Source organism: Mus caroli, chromosome X, assembly GCF_900094665.2.
Source record: "Mus caroli chromosome X, CAROLI_EIJ_v1.1, whole genome shotgun sequence".
NCBI lineage: Eukaryota > Metazoa > Chordata > Mammalia > Rodentia > Muridae > Mus > Mus caroli.
The window spans coordinates 106,677,980-106,689,853 of NC_034589.1; the positions used below are offsets into that span (position 1 = coordinate 106,677,980).

General features: G+C 36.4%; 1 protein-coding gene across 3 annotated transcripts in view; it reads left to right on the forward strand.

Moving 5' to 3' along the window:
* Dach2 (dachshund family transcription factor 2) overlaps positions 1 to 11,874 on the forward strand; it is a 489,161-nt gene that overhangs the window by 159,785 nt on the left and 317,502 nt on the right. The window lies entirely within an intron of this gene.

Sequence of the window (11,874 nt, forward strand, 5' to 3'; positions counted from 1 at the left end):
CTTCCTTCCTTCCTTCCTTTCTCTTTCTTTCTTTCCTCTTTCTTTCTTTCCTCTTTCTTTCTTTCTTTCTTTCTTTCTTTCTTTCTTTCTTTCTTTCTTTCTTTCTTTCTTTCTTTCTTTCTTTCTTCTACATTCCAAATGAAGCCCCCTCAATCCTCTCCTCACAGTCCTACCCTCTTACCCCTTCTCCCATTCCCCAATACCCTTCTCAGAGAAGAGTACCTCTGAGTACCAACCAGTCCCAGCACATTGTCTCATCAGGAGTTCATCCACTCCAACTGAGTCACAGCAAAGCAGTGCAGCAAGGGGAACAAAATCCAAGGCAGACAACTGAGTCCAAGTTAGGGACAGTCACCACTCCAGTTGTTGGAGAACCCATATTAACCTATAATGCTAAGGTGCATCTGCTACATATGTGTAGGGATCCTGGTTCCATTCCATACATGCATTTTTGTTAGTGGTTCAGTTTCCCTGAATCTCCATGTGCCCAGGTCAGTTGACTCTGTAGATTTCCTTGTTGTTTCCTTGACTCCTTGGGATTTCTCAATCCTTCCCCTGACTCTTCCACAAGATTCCCTTAGTTCTGCCTAATGTTTGGCTATGGGTCTCTGCATCTGTTTTTATCAGCTGCTGAATGAAGCCTCTAAGACTACATTTGTGCTAGGCTCCTGCCTGTAAGCATAGCAGAGTTACCATTAATTGTGTCAGGGGTTCATACTCTCCAATGGGGTGTGTCTCAAGTTGGGCTTGTAATAGGTGGTCATTTCCTCAACTTCTGCTACATCTTCCTGCATATTTTGTAGGCAGGGCAAATTTGGGGCTAAAGTTTTTATGGGTGGGTAATTGTCCTCCTCCCTCCAGTGGAAATTCTGCCTGGCTACAGGAGATGGTCATTTCAGGCCCCATATCCCTGGTTGATAGGAATCTCAGCTAGGGTCACCCCCCCCCATATCCTCTAAGGGACCTCCTCCATACCAAGTCTCTGAATTGTTCCAGAGATTTTCCCAACCAATTTTCTTTCTCTCTTTCAATAATCTCACCACTCACCCCTGTTCTCTCTATACCTGATCCCCACTCTAGTCTCTTGAGGTACATTATCTCTGAATGAACACAGACCTGAAAGTCCTCTGCAGTATGTGTGTTGGGGGATTCATATCAGCTGGTGTATGCTGTCTGTTTGGTGGTCTAGTGTTTGAGAGATCTTGGGGGTTCAGGTTAATTAAGACTGCTGGTCCTCCTACTGGGTTGGCATCCTCCTCAGCTCCTTTCAGCCTTCCCTAATTCAATAACAGGGGTTAGCTGCTTCTGTCCATTGGTAGGGTGCAAATATCTGCACCTGACTCTTCCAGCTGCTTGTTGGGTCTTCCTTAGTGTGATCATGCTAGGTCCCTTTTTGTGAGTTCTCCATAGCCTCAGTAATAGTGTCAGACCTTGGGACCTCCCTTTGAGCTGGATGCCACTTTGGACCTGTCGATGCACCTTCTTCTCTTCAGGCTCCTCTCCATATCCATCCCTGTAATCTTTGAGAAGGAACAATTATGCAACATAGTTGTGACTGTGCTATGGCAACCCCATCCCTCACTTGATATCCTGTCTTCCTGCTGGAGGTGGGCTCTATAATTTCCTCTCCCTACTGTCTGGCATTTCATCTAAGGTTCCTCCCTTTGAATCCTGAGAGTCACTAATATCCCAGGTCTCTAGTGCATTCTGGAGGCTCCCCACAACCTCCTATCTCTCGAGGTTACCTCTTTCCATTATTTCTGCTGGCCTTCAAGGCTTCAGTCCATTTCCCTCACCCAATACCAGATCAGGTTCCCTTCTCACCAGCCACCCACTGTCCACTTTCCCTCTCAAGACCCTTCCTCCCTCCTCACTTATGATGGGTTTCTTCTCCCTCCCAAGTGGGACTGAGGAGTCCTCACTTGGGCCCTTCAGCTTGTTGACCTTTTTGAATTCTGTGGACTGTATTTGGGTATTCTGTACTTTTTTTTTTTTTTGGCTAACATCCACTTATTAGTGAGTACATACCATGCATGTCCTTTTGGGTCTGAGTTACCGCACTTAAGATGATATTTTCTAGATCCATCCATTTGCCTGCAAAACTCAGGATGTCCTCGTTCTTAATTGCTGAGCAGTATTCCATCATGTAAATGGACCACACTTTCTGTATCCATTCTTATAACAGGGGACATCTAGGTTGTTTCCAGCTTCTGGCTATCACAAATAAGGCCGCTATGAACATAGTGGAACACTTGCCCCTGTGGCATGGTGGGGCATTTTTGGGGTATGTATAGTCTCAAGAATGGTATAGCTGGGTCTTCAAGTAGATCTATTTTCAACTTTCTGAGGAACCTCCAGATTGACTTCCAGAGTACCAGTGTGCAATCCCACCAGAAATGGATGAGTGTTCCTTATAGAGCATATAAAGTATTTATGAGTACTTGGTTAACAATGTGTATATACCCATCAAAAATATATCAACTTAAAGCCAATACTGTTTATTATAAATTAGATTGATACTAAGACTTTAGGAGTAAAGACATTATTTTGGATCATGGACAGATATTGGGCTTTTGTTGATTGTTGAATTGAAATCAGTTTCTTGTGATGGAAAGAGCTTGAAAATTAAAATAGTACAGATACAGCGATAAGCTGCAACATATGGATTTTTTTGCATTTGTGAGATACTTACATGTGTGGGTAATATGCATGCATATATGAGTGCTCATGATTGTGGAGACTTGAAGTTGGTGTTGGATGTCTTCCTAGGTTATTCTCACCCAAATATATTGAAATAGGGTCTCTCACTGTGTCAAGATCTCCCTGCTTTGTCTATCTTTCTAGTCTGTTCCAGGGATGCCCTTCTCTCATTCTTTCAAGTTCTGGGATTGTAGGTTGGGTGTGCCATACCATTTGACATTTATTCATGTTCTAGGGTTCTTAAATCTGTTTATTGAATCATCCTCTCATGCTGTTGTCAAAATTTTATAGGTAAGTTGAGGCATTTTTTTCAGGAACTTGTGGGCCAAATGTTTTGGGATCACAAAAATTATAGGCAAAAGCATTACATAAAACATTAACTCTCAAATATCAACAATTATTTGTCAGATTAGAACATTTCTTCAGAGCAATTTGGAATAATTTTTTAGTTCATTTATTATTTTCTATTAATCAATTTATTCATTTACATTTGAAATGATATTCCCACTTACAGTTTACCCCTCCTCAAGCTTCCCCTCCCCTCCCCTTCCACCTCTTCCTTCCCTTTACCTCTATGAGGGTACTCCTCCACCCATTCACCTACTCCCATCTCATGCTCTAGGATCCCCTTACCCTGGGGCATCAAGCCTCCCATCCCTCCCATTAATATCAGATAAGGCCATCCTCTGCTACTTATATATCTGGAGCCATCGAACCCTCCATATATACTCTTTGGCTGGTGGTTTAATCTCTGGGCTCTCTGGGTAGTCCAGTTAGTTGATATTTTTCCTTCTATGGGGTTGCAATCCCCTTCAACTGCTTCAGTCCTTCCCCTAGCTCTTCCATTGGGGCTACTGGACTCAGTCAGATGGTTGACTGTATCTCTGTCTGTATTGGTCAGGTGCAGGTAGAACCTCTCAGAACAGCCATACTAGACTCTTGTCAGCAAGTGTTTCTTGGCATCAGCAATGGTGTCAAGTTTGGTGTTTGCAGATGGGATGGATCTCTAGGTGGTGCGTCTCTGGATGGCCTTTCCTTCAGTCTCTGCTCCAGTTTTTTTTTTTTTTCTGCATTTCCTTTAGATAGGAACAATTCTTGGTTAAAATTTTTGAGATGGGTGGGTGGCCTGTCATTCAACTGGGGGCCTTGCCTATTGACTGGATATGTTCTCTACAGGTTCTATCTCCCCTTGTTAGGTATTTCAGCTAATGCCATACCTGTTGGGTCCTGGGAATCTCTTGCTTCACAGGCATCTGGACTTTCTAGTGGCTACCATCAGTTCCCTATCCCCAACTGCTACAAATTTCTATCCAATTTCCTAGCCTTCTGTACTTCTCTCCTGTCTCTTTCCATATCTGATCCTGTCCCCTTTTTTCCTTCCCCCTCCCTTCTACCTCTCAGGTCCCTCCCTCCCTCTACCTCCTATGATTATTTTGTTCCCCCTTCTATGTAGGACTAAAACATCCACACTTTGGGCTTTCTTCTTCTTAAGCTCCATATATTTTGTGGGTTGTATCATTTATAATAGTGATATACTTATTCTTATTTCTGTTCTACAATACATTTTGTTGTTCTCAAACCATTAGTTTCTAAAGATATCTCAGTGAAAAGGGGAGTGAAGTGATTTCCATACTTTTCTTACAGTTGAGAAATTTTTGTAACTCACTAATGGCCCATCTGGGAATTCAATGCATATCATGTGACAGGATGTATAGTATTTCATTGCATTGCACAACTGAGTGCTATGTGGCCATAGTACACTAGGTTTAATAGTAATATAGATTGAAGTGTATACTAGGAAATAGTGATGGACTCTAAACTATACCTATTAGAAACTAGAAATGCTAGTGGTATGTCTCTGGTACTATAGAAACAAGAGATAAGTTTTCTTCCTATCTTAAAGCCAGGAAAAAAAAAGCCTCAAACTCAAATCCTTATAATTCTCATGGAAATATTATTGTGGCATAAGTGTTTGCTTTGAGACAGAGGATAGCAACTATGTCCTTTAACTAAAATTAGGGCAGATACTCCAATTGGAAAGTGGTTACAATAACGACACAAGATAAGGTAATTTTTGTATGTAAAATTAATTTATTGATTTAGCCTGAAATTTTTTATCAACATAGTAATGTGATGTGAAGATGAAATGGTAAAACTTGAGAATTAAGGCTTGAATTGAAATGGCATAGGAAAAAATCTAGGAGTACTCCTCTTTCTAGAATTCATCTTTTCTAGACAATCTGTTCAGTTCTTGTACCACCTGTAGTCTCATGTACCATATATGTTTTGTTTTCCTAACTATCCCATGATCTTTTAGACCAGTAGGACCAATAGTGTCATTAATTTATTTTTATATATACCCAATATTGTTCGCATCATTAGGTGTTCAAATAATAATTGTAAAAAGACATGTAAATTAATGAGCAAGTAGGGATAATATAAAACTAATTTTCAACTAATACACAAAGTAATATTAAATAGAAATAGATAAAATATTTCTGGTCCCTCAGCAGTTTAACTTTGTCTGTCCCTTCAGAATTGCCTAGGGATATGGATTAATTTCTGATACTAATAATGTGACTCTAACATTTGGACAGCTATTTATTGAGTAGAGATTATTTGTCAAGTTCACCTTGCAAATATTAATATCTGTCTTATTTGTATGGCCCTTACACATTCCATGTTATTTTTCCAGGTTACATCAATTTAGTGTGTAGGACAACTGCTGAAGATACTGCTAAGAATCATTTATTAATTACTAAACATTTGGAATAGTGCATGGATACAGTGGCACTAAACAATGATATACAATAGTTAACAGGAAATGTTGGGACAGAAGTAAAACTGACAGTTTTCAGAGTTGACCTATAGCCTATTTCAAAATGATAGCTTCCATCTGTCCAAACAACAACAATGCCTAACAAAAGCAAGTGAAACTAGCTCTTAAGCAAACAGGTGAACCATATGTAAGACAAAGCAGCACCCCAAAGGCATTTGTAGTACACAGTCATTATTTAACCCTTGACAAAATAAACAATGCTGACAGAATGTGTTAACAGCTATGATGTATGAACAGTGTCAATTCAGTAGGCTGATAACCTATAGCTTGACATTCTTATCTATTAATTTCTGACAGAGACATCATTTTGTTATTGTTACTTTATTAACTTGCTCCTTTGATAGAAAAAGATAACATTTCTACTTTATAATGTAGAACTACATTACAAAGTGAGAGATTTGGGGAAATACTGATGAAGATCTGGTTTTACTAATGAATGATCCTTCACACTTGGGTTTGTATTCTGTAGATGTTTCTCAGTATGAGATGACTTTGTTTGCATATCAACAGCAGACAATAAACTGTCATATCATTAAATTACTTATGCCAAGTAATCATGATAACTTCCTTTTAAAAATAATACTTCGCTAGAAAGTGTACTATTTTTCAAAATTAAACATTGCTGCTTAATAAATTAGTATTTTGGTCTTGTGAATTGTAATTGGAAAATAACAGCTGTTCCTGGTTGGAACCCAATATTTGCTTTTCTAATAGTTTCTCCTTCATTGTGAATATAGCAGGAATTTCACAAACCTTCAAAAAAAGTGTGGGGGGGAGTAAATTAGTCTCATTTCATGTGCCTGGGAATTAGAAGAAACTAATGTTTTAGTGACAACTTTTCAAACTATTTGATTTTACTTGGTAGATTGCTTTCCATTACCATGATTATGTTCACTCATAATAGATTAATTACAAGTGTCAACTTGAAATTCTTATCTCAGATCCCAAATTAAATGTTTTTGGAGCTAGTAAGCCAATACTGATTGTTCTTATTTCATTCATTGTTTTTGTTTTTGTTTTTTCTCCTTTCTCAAGGTACAATCTCTTTTTACAATATTTCCTCTAAAGAACAACCCCTCTATTCTGACCTCCACTGTGTCCTTGTTCTATTCTGTTTCTAGGATCTTAAATTAATTGTCCAGCCCATTTTTCTGCCACACTTGCTGTGTCTGTCTATCCATATTAATCATGCAGTTTATTGTCAAACTCGTGCTTCAGACATGAGAATGATTTCATGAGCTCTCCGGCATTTGGCAGCTGTATCAAGTGTTAGGCTCCAGGATGATTTTCTTGTGTAGATTTATTGCCAATATGCCCTGAGCACCTGTGTCTTATAAACTAAAATACCATTAATGAAAAAAAAAAAAGCCGGGACTTAAAAGCAGATTAGATCTTTTGGACTCTTATAGCTGGGATATTATCTTTCTTTTATTCAGTGCAGCGCTCACTTCTGGAGAAATAGTTAGATGTACTTGGTCAAGGTTGTCTACTTTCTTCACTCTTCTCTGTAGTGTGCATTAGTCAATAGAAACACAGCTTTCACAGAAACAACTCTTTCTAATTAATTTTCTTTGATTAATTTTATTTTCCTTCATCTTTTTCCTATAAGAAACAGATAAATAAGCTTTCCATTCATATTCTATATCACCCCAATTTCAAGTAATATAAAGTCATCATTATGAATTAATTTTTAAAATTATTTTATTTATTTACATTCCAGTCATTGCCCCCTTCAGTCCTCCCTTCCACAGTTCCTCATCCCATTCCTCTTCCCCAGAATTTTTAACATGTATTTAAAGAACTTCCTTAGAGGTCTGGATGGCTCTTAACATTTTCCCGAGGTCTTTACTCATTTTATCCTTTCCCTTTTCCCTGTTCTTGTGCAGACATTTACTTTTGGATCTTCTTAAAATTTCTTAAACACATTTCTCTAAATATTCCTGTAACAAATGCAATATGTCACCTGAGTTTCTAATTTTTGTCTCCAAACACTCTGGGGGGAAAAATGATGTTGTACATTGTCTCTAGTTAACAATTTCTAGTCAGAGGGAAATTACAGTATATTCTCTAATCAAGCAGAAATACTAAGAAGTGAGATTGCTATATTTAGTAATACATACATACATACATACATATCCATATAATAACAATTAGTGAAGAACGAAGAGACCATGAAATTGAAAGAGAGTGGGGAGAGATATTTTGAAGTATTTTGAGGGGAAAAGGGGAAAGAAGAAATGTTGTAATTATAACCCCCCCAAAAAAACTAGAAAACTAACAAAAATAAGGAGTAAAAGGGGAATTCTGTGTCTAATCTGTGCAAAGAACCTTGCATGTACTAAGCATGGTTGAAAGACATATGTTTAGAAATTCAATTAAATTGCACCTATTGAGAACTATATTTTGAATCCAAAAGGAAAATCCAGAGGGATAGAGATAATGAGACTTTTATTTTTTGAATAAAAGAATGGTCAGTATAACTTCTAAGAACTTACATGTACTATGTAGTGTAGGATGAATACCACTCAGTCAATTAACTTCAGTATTATATAGCTGCAAGTCATTTGTCCTCTGGTTTACTACCTTCAGTACCGTGAGTTGCTTTTGTTGAATATATGCCTATATTCAATGTGTTCTTTCTTACAATTTTATATACTATTTTATTTTGTTATTTAAAATTTTTCATATAATATATGTTGATTATCTTCATTCTTTCCCTTGCACTCCCCCCACATTCTCTCTCCTACTCATCTGATACCATATTAAGACTAGAATTATGCAAAGGATCTATCTATCTATACATATGCATGAATTTATCATAAATGATATTTATTTAATTGGTTGTTTTCAAGTTATATTTATTGGCAAAATTAGAGAGATTTTTTTTCTGCTAAGAGTGAGCATAGTAAATTTACTTAATCTTTACAAAGAATATTATCTCACTCTAAGTCATTGTGCCAAGAGATGGAAATTTCTGAAAGTGTAGTTGTAGAGGGAAATTATGTAGGGTTATATCATCATGAGATAGATCGTTTTTTTTTATAGGCAATCTCCTGATTCTTGAATTAAAAGTAGGTTACCATAAACTGTACAAATGATTACTGGCTTCAGTAGGCAGCATGTCTAGGAGAAATGTCCCAGTCTTTGTCATAACAGAAACTATTGTTCAAATCCGAGTATTATTTCTTTAAGCTATTTTGACCTGGAACTACTGTCTGAAGCTTTATGAACTCAGTATTCTTTTTTTTTTTTTTTTTTTTTTTTTTTTTTGGTTTTTCGAGACAGGGTTTCTCTGTATAGCCCGGGCTGTCCTGGAACTCACTTTGTAGACCAGGCTGGCCTCGAACTCAGAAATCCGCCTGCCTCTGCCTCCCGAGTGCTGGGATTAAAGACGTGCGCCACCACGCCCGGCTTGAACTCAGTATTCTTAGCTACAAAACTGAAATAAAATTATCTTGGAAGGCCATTTTAGAAATTAGAGACTCGACTGCTCAGTGAATGGAAGACTCATCTACAGTGATTATTGCCAGTGAGGGATTTTTCCTTTTGGCTTTAGGTCCCAATGGAGAAGAAAACCTGCTAAGGAATAAAGGAAACTGGCTAGTGAATCACAGGTACCTCAGTGATGGGAAGGCATGCCAGCAAAGGCACAGTGCCAGTACCATATGCCAATTAAATAAGCAAGTGCTCTTTCTCTGTGTCTATATTTTAATACGCTCTAGGTCCCTGAATAAGATAGTTTTCTTTTGACCAGAAATAAACATCACTGATGACTTTATTGTCTTGTGATGCATAAATGAGTAGTCAGACTGTTAATAAATTTTTTGTGACAGACGCAGACATGCACACTTTCTTTTCCTTACAGAATTATAAATTAACATCTTTACCGAGGCCTCCCTTAAAATATTCCATGGAGTTTATGCCTTGTCTAATAAAATCACAAGTACTGTACATGTATTTGTGCCTAAGCATTTTTCTTTTTGTAACAGAACACATTTACATGAACAAAAAACAGAACCTGTCACATTCCCCAGAAGCTTATTTTTATGCTATAATTGTGTTTCAGAAAATTTACCCTCTGTGTAACCCTTAATCATATTCACATGCACCTAAAGTGTATTGCTTAATGTCACAAGTTAATAATAATAATAATAACATTCCTCATTTACATTTATGTAAAATTGAAAGAACACAAGGAATTGTAAATGTTTAAAATTATTTGCTTCATTAAGACATGAATTAATAAGGGTTTGTACATATAAATTCTCTCACATTTTAATAATTTTGATCATATTTACTTCTTCTTTACCCAGAGAACATGTTGAGAAATTTCATAGATTAGTATATTGAATGCTGCTTTTTACAGGGTTTAAATAACTTTTTATATAATAAATCAAACTCAAAGGAAAATGTAAATAATTACATATTATGTAGGAGCTTTAGAAACTGATAGTATAAAGCTAATTTTCATGCACTTATACAAGCATAAAACATCTTTCTGTTCTAGACTGTTCTTTTTATTTCTACTTATTATGCACAAAAGTACATAGTACTTTACAATGTATACTTGTACTCAGATTTTTTAGAATAATGGTAGATTATGAAGGCAAACATTATGGCACTTCTTATGAAGCTTTAAAATAACGGAACTATTTTATGGTTATGAGCAAATGCTTCCATTCTTGTACCAAACACGTATTTTAAGTGCTTACAATACCAGTTCACAGTTGTACACTGCTTCGTAATCTCACATGAGCTTTAACTCATTTTATCTCATTGTGTTTCTCCTGTGTATTTCATGCAGCCTTAGGAAGTAGAGTCCCTTACGAATGGTTCAACAAGAATGTCAAGATTATTCGAGTTAGTAATATTTTCTTATTATTTGAGTCGGTTCTTGAAGAATGATATATTTGACGAGGTTTCTGCCAAGATTGAGGATATTACAGATGGGGAAATGACACAAATAAAAAGTGAGAAAGCATAGGTATGCCTGAGAATTTTGTAAAATTATATTATACTAGAAATAAAAGAAATGGAAAATGTTTTTTAATGACAAATAATAGAAGGATTTTTTTTTTAACTTTCTGAATCTTTATCGAAATCCCAGTGCTTGCTCTCATTATCTTAAAGAGCAAGATTTGCTTAGGGAAATTTTATTTGATTCACATAGTTAGTTTATAAATTAACTAAAATTGCTATATAACAGCATTCGTATCAACTTTCCTTGATGAATCTACTTGTATTATAAAATCATTCTAGTTTTGAAAAAATGTTGGGAGACGTTTATGGAAGGAGAGAATTTTTAGATATGTGGAATACTTTCTCCTTGTTAGTTTAGCTCCTTTTATTAGCAACAAAATTTGGTTTGTTATATAGTATACATTTCAAAATACTTAACAACAAAAATAAGTTTGTAGTTCCATAGAGCATACAAACGAGACAATGCTCCCCTGGAGAGTAAAAACCATGAGACAAAATATAGCTGCAAAAATTATGCTTGTGCCAATAATGTGCATATATGAATGACAATAGCAAATGAAAAAATTTTTCTTACAATATAAATGTAGTTCATCGTTTGATGGCGCTAAAGGGCATGTCATTCTTCTAATTAGATGTTTTAGAAGTTCCCATAGAGCCAAAAGGAGCTTTATAAATAATACACTAGGAAATAAGGGAAATAGGTCTTCTACAAGAAGCAAAAGCTTCATATTTAAGTTCCTGTTCATTGTTGCGGTTGTTCCGAATCAATTCAAAATAGATTTTAAAAACCTATTTTTTTTTCTATTTAGATTTAGTTATGTACTGCCATGATATAAACTGGTCAACATTTCAGCCATGATTTATTTATTTTTTAATTTTTATTTAATCTTTTTTTACAGTCCAGATTTTATCCTCCTCCCCATCCACCCTCTGACTGTTCCACATCCCATACTTACTCCCCTCAAACCATGTCTCCACGAGGATGTCCCCCACCCACCCCACCAGACAAAATTTAATGATGTGAAAAATTACTTTTATCTCCCATTTATACTTTATATATCTTAGTTGTTATAATTACTAGTAATTTTATCTGTTGCTGGAGGTGACATTACATATGAACAAGAGCAGCACCAATACCTTTCAAAGCTTATTTTTTTTGAATTAATTTTTTTAATTAGGTATTTTCCTCATTTATATTTCCAATGCTATCCAAAAAGGCCCCAATACACTCCCCCCGAGTCCCTCACCCACACACCCCCACCCCTTGGCCCTGGCATTCCCCTGTACTGGGGCATATAAAGTTGGCAAGTCCAATGTGCCTCTCTTTCCAGTGATGGCCGACTAGGCCATCTTTT